Source organism: Salmo salar, chromosome 13 (genome assembly GCF_965601325.2).
Source record: "Salmo salar chromosome 13, fSalSal1, whole genome shotgun sequence".
In the NCBI taxonomy this organism is placed as follows: Eukaryota; Metazoa; Chordata; class Actinopteri; order Salmoniformes; family Salmonidae; genus Salmo; species Salmo salar.
In genome coordinates this window covers 53,398,749-53,412,270 of record NC_138303.1, presented here as the reverse complement: position 1 = coordinate 53,412,270, position 13,522 = coordinate 53,398,749, and the positions used below count along the sequence as shown (strand labels likewise).

The window sequence follows — 13,522 nt, the reverse complement described above, 5'->3', positions numbered from 1 at the left end:
ATAACATCTTTGGTCAGACGATTACGTGAAACCCAGAATGCATTGTATGTCAACAAACATGGCTCCATACACATAGCTGGAATTAGCTTAGCTCATCATAATCAGTATAACCTTCAAATAAGTATTTTACACACATAATATGTTCCCATTACAATCTATGCAAGAATCGGAATGCATGATTTGTCACCTAGAATTGAAAACATGTGAATAAAACAGTAAATACACAAATAATTACCACACAAAACATTTTCTGATGGTGATTTATTGATACAAGTGACGCATGCCGGCAGTCAATCACGTACCCTCTCACTCTGAGCCATTCAGTGTTGTTGTTTATGTATGTAGCTAGTGAGCTAAGCTGTAGCATTAGCAATGTCTTTCAAAAGGAGACAACTCACAAATGTGGAAATTCTGGAGATTTTTTAAAATTCTGACAATGAGTCTGAGTATGAAAGTCAGGAATCAGATTCTGACAGTGACAGTGAGGAGCTGCCCCCCAACCTTGTAGCCATTGAGAACCCTGAATCTGAGGTTCCCTTGTCCACTGACGAAGTACCAGGTCCCTTTGAAGATGCTGGTGGTGATGGAGGCAGACCGACAGTGGATGAAGTACAAGAGTTCTGTGGTAGCTGGAAGGCCGCCAGCCATTTCACCCCTCCTGGCCCTGCTGTTTGCTTTGACGAGTCCCAGTCTGGAGTGCAACGCCCCTTGCCATTTCCAACTGAGGCAGAGTGCTTCAAGTTGTTTCTGACAGAGGAGCTCGTGGGAAACATAGTACAGGAGACCAATCGCTATGCCTTGGAGCTACAGGAGAAGAGAGAGCCAGGAGTGAGGGGGAAACTCGCTAAATGGGTGACAACCACAATTAGTGAAATGTATACCTTCCTGGTGACAGTCCTCCTCATGGGGATAGTAAAGAAGAACTCCCTAAGAGACTACTGGAGCACAGATCCTATGTTTGCAACTCCCTTCTTTGCCACCCTCTTTTCCCAAGACCGCTTCCTAATTCTGCTGCGATGCCTGCATTTCGTCAACAATGCTACTGCCATCCTAAGTGACCCGTTATACAAAATAAGAATTGTTCTTATCAGCCTGACATCAGCATTTGGTCGGGTCTTTGTGCCATACAAGGACCTATGCATTGATGAGTCCCTGATGTTATGGAAAGGTAGGCTGGCGTTCCGTCAATATATTCCCTCCAAAAGGCACAGGTTTGGGGTCAAGTTCTTTGTCATGTGCGACGTGAAGACAGGATATGTCCTGGATATTATAGTGTACACAGGGTCTACCACTGACATCAAACATTATGAGGGGCTTGGGGTGTCTGGGTCCGTGGTGATGACCATGCTGGCTCCTCATCTCGGCAAGGGACACACTTTGTACGTGGACAATTGGTACAGCAGTCCCACACTCTTCCAGCATCTGCTCTCCAACAGCACAGGGGCCTGTGGCACAGTCAGGTCGAACAGGAAGGGGATGCCGGCATTCGGATGCAGGAAGATGCAGAGAGGGGAGGTGGAGTTCCAGGAGAACGGTCAACAGCTGGCAGTAAAGTGGCATGACAAAAGAGACGTCCATGTCCTCTCCACTGTCCATACAGCAACCATGTCGGCCACAGGGAAGGTGGACCACCTGACGGGAGAGAGAAAGATAAAACCAGATTGTGTGCTAGACTATAACCTCAAAATGGGGGCCGTGGATAAGGCGGACATGATAAACAGCTTTGTGGAATGCACTCGGAAAACGACCAAGTGGTATAAGAAGATATTTTTCCAGCTGATCGACACTGCTGTCCTCAACGGCAGCATAGTTCACCGCCAACTAACAGGTGAGATGATTACTGAACAAGGTATTTTTGTAATTGGATGTACAGTTCAATTACATTATGCAATTACAGTGACAATATCTCACCAACCTACCCACTGCCTCATCATCCTCTAACTTTCCTCATCCTCCCCACTCCCTCATAGGTAAAGTAATTACCTACCAAAAATACAGAGAGAACCTCATGAGAGAGCTGTTGGAGGAGCACCACACCCCTCGGCGCCCCTCCACTGGGGGTCGCCCTGCTTTAGACAATCCCCTACGCCTCACTGCACGGCATTTTCCCTGCAAAGTCCCTCAAACTGCTGCTCAAGGTAGTCGCACACGGAGGCACTGCAAAGTCTGCCTGTCTGGCGCCAGGAGAAGTAAGCAGAGGAAGATGACAAAATACATGTGTTTAGCTTGTGATACACCTCTATGTATTTCACCATGCTTTGAGGAGTATCACATGCTCAAGCATTATTGAGCACATCTGCAGCAATAAGTGACTGACTGACTTGACAGGTGACCTGCCATGATACTATGCCTTTAGAGGTGGGGGTGGAAATGCAGTTGTTGTTCAGTCACTGCATGAATATTAAATATGGGTTATGCATATTCAATTTTTTGTCCTCTAGTAAAACAAGTTGTTGTTGAACCAACTACCAATACTTCAATAAAATAGACGACTATTACATATTGGCCTATGTGTTTTCTTGCTGTGTTTCCATCCAGTAAAACTGTTAAGGAGAGAACGTTAGCATACAAAAGCTGTCCTCAATCTTCAGCTCGAAAGATGTCCAGTTATGATATTGGCAAATACTGTTTGTGGTTTCTGAAAGTACAGAATAAAGAGGAATTATTAATTAGAATACAATATAAGGATATAGCAATAAAACAATATTACAAATAACATAATAAACACAGCTATAAAAATAGTTTATTGCATTGACAAAATCACAGATTTGAGTTATAACAGTAAGAAACTAACTTTTGAGCTCCACAAGGGGGCAAGGCAGGGCAGAACAGAGCCATGCTGAATAGACCAAATAAACAAACCATGGTCATATGTTTTATTTTATTTAACTAGGCAAGTCATTTAACAGCAAATTATTATTTACCTATGATGGCCTACACCGGCCAAACTCGGACAACGCTGGGCCAATTGTGCGCTGCCCTATGGGACTCCCAATCACAGCCAGTTGTGATACAGCCTGAATTTGAACCAGGGTGTCTGTAGTGATGCCTCTAGCACTGAGATGCAGTGCCTTTGAGCGCTGCGCCACTAGGGAGTCATAAGGCCATGTAGCTTCAAAATACAACACAAGCTAATACTTCTCCGACGCAACTAGCATTGTTTTACAGAGCTAATAGAAGAATTGAATATAACACCACGAAGGTGGGCCTCCCTGTGGCTCAATTGGTAGAGCATGGTGTTTGCAATGGTGTTTGCAACGCCAGGGTCGTGGGTTCGATTCCCACAGGGGGCCAGTACGGAAGAAAAAAAAAACGTATGAAATGTATTCATTCACTACTGTAAGTCGCTCTGGATAAGAGCGTCTGCTAAATGACTAAAATGTAAAGTTATAAAATGAGTAACGTCCCCTCGCTTATAAGAAGTATACATTATTCTCGCTACTAAAGCTATCTTTAAAGTCCAACAGCAGCTGCTTTAACTGTCTCTGTTGTCTGTCATCCAGACCCTGACAGTTCTTCAGCCACACAGCCTCGACGGCGTCGATAGCTTCCTCCTTCCCCCCGTCGGGCTGATGGGGTGAAGGAGCCAGTGTGTTTTGGGCTACTGAGCTGCCTGTGCTTGCACCATGATGGGGAGTGAAGGCCGTCGCCGCCGGAGACAGCTGCTGGAATGGCACAACGACCAAGGGAGCAGCCGGGATGACCGGTGGAGTTTCTGCAAGCTTGGAGGAAGACGGAGGGACAGCCCTGCCCCCAGCTGGCTCTCCCGAAGGCGACATTCCCACTGTGGGCCCCCCCGACAGCCTCAAAGTGCCCGACGCTAAGTCCAACTGAGCCCCACAGTTTTTCAAAAAGTCCATTCCCAGTATACAGGGGTCCTGCACCGCTGCTACCCACGCCAGACACCCCACAGTTCTCCCCCCCACAGTCACAGATAGCTGACACTTCCCTAACATGGGGGCTAGCTCCCCCGTGACAGTCCGTAGCTGGACAAGGGTCGGCTCCACCCGCACCCCAACAGGTAGTATGTCTGGTCTCACCAGGGTTACTGTAGAGCCCGTGTCGACCAGGGCCAAACATTCCACCCCCTCTACCTTGACGATGACATTGCAGAAGTCCCCAACGGTGGTACGTCCCACCACAACTACCGGACTAGGAAACACGGCGGCAGCTACACCCTGGGGGAGCAGGTCCCCACCCTCTTGTCTGCGCTGCTGGGTACCTCTTTTGCTTACAGTGGGTTTGGGGGCGGGGGGGTGGGTCCGCGCTGCCCCCTGCGCGAGAACCCGCCGTCGTTTCCCTGGTGACGGAGGAATCTGCCACACTCCCGCTGAATGTGGCCAGGCTGGCCACAACCCCAGCAGACAATAGGAGTTGAGCTGACACTGCGACGCTGCCTGGAGCCCCTCTCCATGACAAGCGAAGCAGTCTTGACTAGCCCGCCCAACTCGTCGACCCACTCTGGTTTCGTGACCCCTGGCACCCCAGCCACCACTGCTCTCACCTCTGGTTGACTGGCGACCTCCACTCCCACTCCCTCACCCCAGATCAGCTCCCTCTTCCTAGCTATCTCCACTGCAGCCCGCAGAGATGGTGCGTCCGCCATCTGAACATGCTTACCCAGTTCGGTGGAAGAGAGCGCTCTAATAAAACTGTCCCGTGCCAGCTCGTCTTGCACCCCAATCGGCATAGTTGCATAAGCCCGCCTGGTCAGGCTCAGAATACCACTTGCCAACGCCTTTAATGATTCCCCCTGAAGTCTCTTTTTGTTACTCAGTTCAATCCGCAGCATGTTGGGCTGCGCGTCGCTGCCGAAACGACCCCCCAATGCCTCCACTAGCGCACCGTAGTCGCCCCTCTCGTCCGGGGCTAGCGTTAACAGGCATTCCGACGCCTCCTCTGTCAGGCTCAGGGCAAGCTGTAACGTTTTCGTCTCGTCAGACCACCTCCCGGCTCTAGCCAACAACTCGAATTGAGTGAAAAAAACTTCCCATTTACCTTGTCCATTGAACTTTGGCAGTTTAGCCGCTGCCGTGGCTAATGGCAATAGGCCGCTGCCATCTCTGTTTACATAAGCAGGCCCCGCCATTTCCGCACCTGGTGACGTCGATATCCCCGTCGCCGTGACGTCTGCTCTCGAGCGGCGTGAAGGAAAACCCGCCAGTTCTGCCATCTTGCTGACTGACAATTTAACTCCCGCCATGTGGCCCTCCAGTTCTTCCACGGCAGTCGCCGCCCGACCCTCCCGACCGGGTACCCCCGAGCCCACAACGGACACATTGTCCGACTCTTCCTTAATTTTCCGCCTCGCCCCAAGCATCATGACCGTAGATGCGAGTCACGCTAAAGCTAACCCAGCCTATACTAAACAGCTAACTCGCCTAGTCTTGGTCCCGTAGTTTGAAAGCACTTCTGACACCAATGTAATGACCCGGCTGGGTCATAAAGGAAAAAGAGACGGACTCTAGGTGTGCAGGTCAGAACACAGGTTTATTCCTAAACTGGGCTATTGTTCAGGCCACAGCCCACGCCGCTAAATGCCGAATGTACACAACTATACCAAGTCTAATTAATGTTTACTCCCATAGGAACAGATCAAGGCCCCGAACAGAAAGAGAGAGAAGATGAGACAGTAATCCCTATTTATCATTTCCAAATCCCGCGGGATTACCCATCATACCCCCCCAGCCTTTCCCTCTGTCCTGACATATTTAACCCCTGCTAGTAGCCATGAGAACCATAACACACCCACAAACACAGAACACAATACCGGGTCGTTACACTATTATAACGTAATAAGGCACTTACTTAGAAACGCAGCATGGATTTGAACCAGGGAGTCTGTAGTGACGTCTCTATCACCGTGCTGTGCCTTTGACCCCGTGCTGTGCCTTTGACCGCTGCGCCACTAGGGAGTCATAAGGCCATGTAGCTTCAAAATACAACACAAGATAATACTTCTCTGACGCAATTAGCATTGTTTTACAGAGCTGATAGAAAAATGTAGCTACGATTGAATATAACATAAAGGTTATAAAATGAGTAACGTTACCTCACGTGTCCGCGGTTATAAAGAATATACACAAATCTATTATGCTCCATACATACAGTACGCTACAATAGAAACGACATACATGAACTATTACAACGTAATAATGCACTTACTTTGATAGAAACGCACACATTTCCAAAGTTATTATTAGTAACGAAAACAATGAGGGCAACAGATGGAAAATGTGAACACGTGTGCAGATCCTGTTCTGACGGGAGATTAGCAAATGTCTGCAGACTTGAACTGCACAAACAATTGGAAAGTGCTTGGGGAATTTTGTCCGGGTCAGAAATGTCCCAAAAATTAAATTGTCCGCAAAAGTAAAAATGACTATTTTTATGTGAATGAATGAGGAGGCGGAACACACCTAAATTCAAACTGTTCTTAGAAAATAAAAACTTGTTAGAAAATCATTTGAAATTGAAGTTGAAACAGCCTATAAATAAAAACAGTCTGCGTGCTTTGGTTTGAGGGCAGCGCGGATTAAATGCACTGTTACGTAACAATCACATTCTGGAATGGAGAGAACATTCTAACATCACGTGCACAAAAAAACTCACGCTGTGGCAACCGTTAGAGATATTTGGAACTCACGCGTGAAAGGGTTAAAACCATTTACACCAAAAAATTGCAGATTTTTATTTTTGTCTCCCAAAAACGATGACTCCGATCATGCCTTACACACTCAAGGCCCTTCAACGGTTCCTTGGGATGGCTGGATGGTACCATCGGTGTCACGGCTGTTGTCGGTGAATGAGGACCAAAACGCAGCAGGTACGTGAATGCTCATCTTGATTTTTAATTATCTTTCAAAACGAACATAGAAAATAACAAAAACACGAACGATCAACAAAAACAGTCTGGTAAGGCACAAGGCGAAACACAGAACAATCACCCACCAATCACACATACAAACACACCCTAATATATGGAACTCTCAATCAAAGGCAGATAGACAACACCTGCCTTCAACTGAGAGTCCCAACCCCAATCAACCAAACATAGAAACACACAACCTAGACTAACCATAGAATTACTAAACATAAACCAAAACCCGGAATTACTAAATTAAACACCCTTTACACAAACACACCACCCCGAACCACAGAAAACAAATACCCCCTGCCACGCCCTGACCAAACTACAAAACAATTAACCTTATATACTGGCCAGGACGTGACAGTACCCCCCCCTTAAAGGTGCTACCCCAGAAGCACCTTAACAAAAAATAACCCCAAGCAACACCAACAAAAAGTCCCCTTTTCTAAAGGGAGGGAAGGGAGGGTGGCTGCCGTCAACGACGGCACTGTGCTACACCCCCCCTCCCCAACCCACCTATTTCTGGAGGTGGCTCTGGCTCCGGCCGTTCCAGGCTGTCGGGCCACTCTGGCTTCGCCGGGGGGCAGTCGGGGCAGTCTGGCAATTCGGGAGAGTCTGGGCAGTCTGGCAATTCGGGACAGTCTGGGCAGTCTGGCAATTCGGGACAGTCTGGGCAGTCTGGCAATTCGGGACAGTCTGGGCAGTCTGGCAATTCGGGACAGTCTGGGCAGTCTGGCAATTCGGGACAGTCTGGGCAGTCTGGCAATTCGGGACAGTCTGGGCAGTCTGGCAATTCCGGCAGTTCAGGGCAGTCTGGCCACTCCGGCAGTTCTGGGCAGTCTGGCCACTCCGGCAGTTCAGGGCAGTCTGGCCACTCCGGCAGTTCAGGGCAGTCTGGCCACTCCGGCAGTTCAGGGCAGTCTGGCCACTCCGGCAGTTCAGGGCAGTCTGGCCACTCCGGCAGTTCAGGGCAGTCTGGCCACTCCGGCAGTTCAGGGCAGTCTGGCCACTCCGGCAGTTCAGGGCAGTCTGGCCACTCCGGCAGTTCAGGGCAGTCTGGCCACTCCGGCAGTTCAGGGCAGTCTGGCCACTCCGGCAGTTCAGGGCAGTCTGGCCACTCCGGCAGTTCAGGGCAGTCTGGCCACTCCGGCAGTTCAGGGCAGTCTGGCCACTCCGGCAGTTCAGGGCAGTCTGGCCACTCCGGCAGTTCAGGGCAGTCTGGCCACTCCGGCAGTTCAGCGCAGTCTGGCCACTCCGGCAGTTCAGCGCAGTCTGGCCACTCCGGCAGTTCAGCGCAGTCTGGCCACTCCGGCAGTTCAGCGCAGTCTGGCCACTCCGGCAGTTCAGCGCAGTCTGGCCACTCCGGCAGTTCAGCGCAGTCTGGCCACTCCGGCAGTTCAGCGCAGTCTGGCCACTCCGGCAGTTCAGCGCAGTCTGGCCACTCCGGCAGTTCAGCGCAGTCTGGCCACTCCGGCAGTTCAGCGCAGTCTGACCTCTCTGGCGACTGTTGACTGGCGGGCAGCTCTGACGACTGTTGACTGGCGGGCAGCTCTGACGACTGTTGACTGGCGGGCAGCTCTGACGACTGTTGACTGGCGGGCAGCTCTGACGATGACTGTTGACTGGCGGGCAGCTCTGACGATGACTGTTGACTGGCGGGCAGCTCTGACGATGACTGTTGACTGGCGGGCAGCTCTGACGATGACTGTTGACTGGCGGGCAGCTCTGACGATGACTGTTGACTGGCGGGCAGCTCTGACGATGACTGTTGACTGGCGGGCAGCTCTGACGATGACTGTTGACTGACGGGCAGCTCTGATGATGACTGTTGACTGGCGGGCAGCTCTGATGATGACTGTTGACTGGCGGGCAGCTCTGATGATGACTGTTGACTGGCGGGCAGCTCTGATGAAGACTGTTGACTGGCGAGGCAGGGTTGACGCACTTGTAGCCTGGTGCGTGTTGCTGGTACTGGGATTACCAGATTATGTACACGCACCTCCAGGCTAGTGCGGGGAGCGGGAACAGGACGAGTCGGACTGGGTTGACGCACTTCCGGGTCCGCACGAGAGACAGGAGCTGGAAACCCAGGGCTATGGAGGCGCACAGCCGGTCTAGATCTTACCTCCCGCACAACCCGCCTTGGCTGGATGGAACTAGTAGCCCTGTACGAGCGGGGTGCTCGTACAGGGCAGACTGGGCTGTGCAGGGGCCTGATGGTAGCCGTGCGTAGAGCGGGAGTTGGGTAGCCTGGTCCTCGGAGGCGTACCGGCGACCAGATGCGCTGCGCAGGCATCCTCCTACCAGGCTGGATGCCCGCTCTAGCACGGCACCTGCGAGGGGCTGGAATAACGCGCACCGGACTGTGCGTGCGTATGGGTGAGATAGTGCGCTCCTCAGCGAAACATAGCGCTCTCCACCCCATACGCTCCTCCATATAACCACGAGTAGCTGGCTTCCGGCTCTTCTTACGCCTAGCCAAACTACCCGTGTGCCCCCCCCCAAAATTTTCTTGGGGGTGCCTCTCGTGCTTCTCCTTCAGCGCGTACTTTGCCTCGTACCACCGCCTCTCTGCCTTGGCTGCCTCAATTTCCCACTGCGGGCGTCGATAATCCCCAGCCTGATGCCAGGGTCCGGCCCCGTCCAGAACTTCCTCCCAAGTCCACTTCTCCCGCCAGTCCAACTCGAACTCCGTCTGCTCCTTCCTCTGCTGCTTGGTCCTTTGGTGGTGGGTGATTCTGTCACGGCTGTTGTCGGTGAATGAGGACCAAAACGCAGCAGGTACGTGAATGCTCATCTTGATTTTTAATTATCTTTCAAAACGAACATAGAAAATAACAAAAACACGAACGATCAACAAAAACAGTCTGGTAAGGCACAAGGCGAAACACAGAACAATCACCCACCAATCACACATACAAACACACCCTAATATATGGAACTCTCAATCAAAGGCAGATAGACAACACCTGCCTTCAACTGAGAGTCCCAACCCCAATCAACCAAACATAGAAACACACAACCTAGACTAACCATAGAATTACTAAACATAAACCAAAACCCGGAATTACTAAATTAAACACCCTTTACACAAACACACCACCCCGAACCACAGAAAACAAATACCCCCTGCCACGCCCTGACCAAACTACAAAACAATTAACCTTATATACTGGCCAGGACGTGACAATCGGTTTGTGTTGAACAGAACCTGGGAGAAGCGAAAAGGTGCGAAATTCCGATGGACGGCAGAGTGCCAGACCTCTTTTTAAACCCTAAAACAACACCTCGTCACACCTCCCATTTTGGGTCATCCCAACTTTGATTGCCCTTTTGTTGTTTACACTGATGCAAGTGATGTTGGACTTGGTGCTGTCCTAGTCCAACAGACTGGACTTGGCACTGAAGAAGTGCTAGCGTTCGCCAGTCGGACATTGAATGGAGCAGAACGGAACTACTCCACAACCGAGCAAGAGTGCCTTGCAGTTGTCTGGGCTTTGGAAAAATGGAGGTACTACCTGGAGGGAAGACACTTTACTGTGGTCACTGACCATTCCTCCCTTGTGTGGGTGTTCAAGACCAACAAACCAAGCACCAGACTCATCAGATGGGCTCTACGGTTGCAAGAGTTCACCTTTGCAGTAGAATACAGGAAAGGAAAATACAACACTGTTCCAGATGCCTTATCCAGAGCTCCTGCTGGTGGTAATGGTGGCCCTCATCTTACATGTGCTACTATCCTGTCAAGCAGTCGAGACTCACCCAAAACTGACTTTCCCATCTCTGATGAGGCCATTTGGAAAGCCCAACAGGATGATCCAGAAGTACAGGCTTTCTACCAGATTATCCTGGAAGATGGAGAAAAGATGGTCAATCCTACCACCAAGCTGACCATCATTGAAGACAAAGTCTACCGAGTTGTACAACTACCTCACAGAACACTCTACCAAATGTACATACCTGAAACTCTACGCCTTCAACTGCTTCAACATTTCCATGAAGACCCGTTAGCTGGTCATTTGGGCAGGTTCAAAACCTCCAAGCGGTTGCAAGCATTACTGTACCGGCCACATCTGAGCATGGATGTGAAGTCACACATCCGAAACTGTCACGTTTGTCAAATGTACAAACCAGAAGGTAGAAAGCCTGCGGGCAAGTTGCAGCAAACTGTGGTTACCCAACCTTGGGAAATGTTAGGAGTGGATTTGATGGGTCCATTTCCTAGAAGCACTTATCAGAATGTGTACATGCTTGTTTTTGTTGATTACTATTCCAAGTGGGTGGAGCTCTTTGCCCTGCGTCAGGCCACAGCAAGGATTGTCTCTAACATCCTTACGAAAGAGATCCTGACTCGCTGGGGAATGCCTGATTACATCCTGTCTGATCGAGGTTCCCAATTTGTCTCTGATCTCTTTGAGGAGACCTGCCAAAGATGGAACCTGAGACAGAAGTTGACCATGGCCTATCACCCACAGACCAACCTCACTGAGAGAGTTAACCTCTATGGGACCGGCGGGACGAATTCGTCCCACCTACGTAACAGCCACTGCCATCCTGTGGCGCGATTTTCAAAATCTTCAAAATCATATTACTTCAATTTCTCAAACATATGACTATTTTACAGCCATTTAAAGATAAGACTCTCGTTAATCTAACCACACTGTCCGATTTCAAAAAGGCTTTACAACGAAAGCAAAACATTAGATTATGTCAGCAGAGTACCAAGCCAGAAATAATCAGACACCCATTTTTCAAGCCAGCATATAATGTCACCAAAACCCAGAAGACAGCTAAATGCAGCACTCACCTTTGATGATCTTCATCAGATGACAACCCTAGGACATTATGTTATACAATACATGCATGTTTTGTTCAATCAAGTTCATATTTATATCAAAAACCAGCTTTTTACATTAGCATGTGACGTTCAGAACTAGCATACCCCCCGCAAACTTACGGGGAATTCGCTAACATTTTACTAAATTACTCACGATAAACGTTCACAAAAAGCATAACAATTATTTTAAGAATTATAGATACAGACCTCCTCTATGCACTCGATATGTCCGATTTTAAAATAGCTTTTTGGTGAAAGCACATTTTGCAATATTCTAAGTACATAGCCCAGGCATCACGGGCTCGCTATTTAGACACCCGGCAAGTTTAGCACTCACCATAATCATATTTACTATTATAAAAATGTCATTACCTTTTGTTGTCTTCGTCAGAATGCACACCCAGGACGTCTACTTCAATAACAAATGTTGGTTTGGTCCAAAATAATCCATCGTTATATCCGAATAGCGGCGTTTTGTTCGTGCGTTCCAGACACTATCCGAAATAGTAAATAAGTGTCGCGCGCTTGGCGCAATTCCTGACAATAAAATTCAAAGTATTCAATTGCCGTACGTCGAAGCATGTCAACCGCTGTTTAAAATCAATTTTTACGTCATTTTTCTCGTAGAAAAGCGATAAAATTCCGACAGGGAATCTCCTTTTCGGCAAACAGAGGAAAAAATCCCAAAGGCGGGGGCGGTCGGGGTCACGCGCATAAGCTAGTGTCTCTTGATGGGCCACTTGAGAAAGGCGATAATGTGTTTCAGCCTGGGGCTGGAATGACGACATTCTCTTTTTTCCCGGGCTCTGAGAGCCTATGGACGACGTGGGAAGTGTCACGTTAGAGCAGAGATCCTTAGTAAATGATAGAGATGGCAAAGAAGTTCCAGAAATGGTCAGACAGGCCACTTCCTGTAAAGGAATCTCTCAGGTTTTGACCTGCCATTTGAGTTCTGTTATACTCACAGACACCATTCAAACAGTTTTAGAAAATTTAGGGTGTTTTCTATCCATATGTAATAAGTATATGCATATTCTAGTTACTGAGTAGGAGTGGTAACCAGATTAAATCGGGTATGTTTTTTATCCAGCCGTGTCAATGCTGCCCCCTAGCCCTAACAGGTTAATCAAACCTTGAAGACAATGGTTGCTTCCTATGTAGGGACCCAGCACAAACACTGGGAGAAGCACCTTCACGAGTTTCGATTTGCCCTGAATTCTGCTGTGCAAGAGTCCACTGGAGTCACACCTGCAGAGCTGAACCTGAGTCGTCCCCTTCGAGGACCCTTGGAGATGATGCTACAGCCCCAGCAGGTTACTCCAGACGCTGCTTGCTATGACCAGGTAGTCCATCTCCACGACTTGAGAGCTCTTGTCTCAAAGAACATGATCCAGGCTCGACTCAAGCAGAAGAGAAATTATGGTAAACAGAGACGAGACATGCAGTTCCAGCTTCGTGATCGGGTGTGGCTTCGCTCTCATCCTTATTCAAAAGCTGAACAATTCTTCTTGGCCAAGCTCGCTCCTAAATGGCAAGGACCATCATGTAGGATTGTGGAGCAGAGAGGCCCTTTGAATTACCGAGTGGTGAAAGAGGACACAGGTGAAGATATGCGTGTTGTCCATGTCTCACACCTTAAGGCCTGTTACCCCTCGGCTGAGGAATTGGAGGAGATTGAGCGCTGCAAGGTCCTGGAGATCTTTGAAGAGGAAAGTGAGAAGACTTTTCTCGGATTCTCAGACCCAGAAGTCTCACGCCTTAAGGCCTGTGACCCCTCAGCTGAGGAGCGTGAGCGCCAAAAAGTAATGAATATT

General features: G+C 49.2%; 1 long non-coding RNA gene across 1 annotated transcript; it reads right to left on the bottom strand.

The window, feature by feature from the left end:
* Positions 1-246: 246 nt before the first annotated feature.
* On the bottom strand, positions 247-2,233 carry LOC145860046 (uncharacterized). Its single transcript, XR_014380106.1, has 2 exons — positions 1,988-2,233; positions 247-1,632 (listed from the first exon to the last, which is right to left on the bottom strand). It is a non-coding gene; the product is annotated as an uncharacterized LOC145860046 (long non-coding RNA).
* Positions 2,234-13,522: the final 11,289 nt, after the last annotated feature.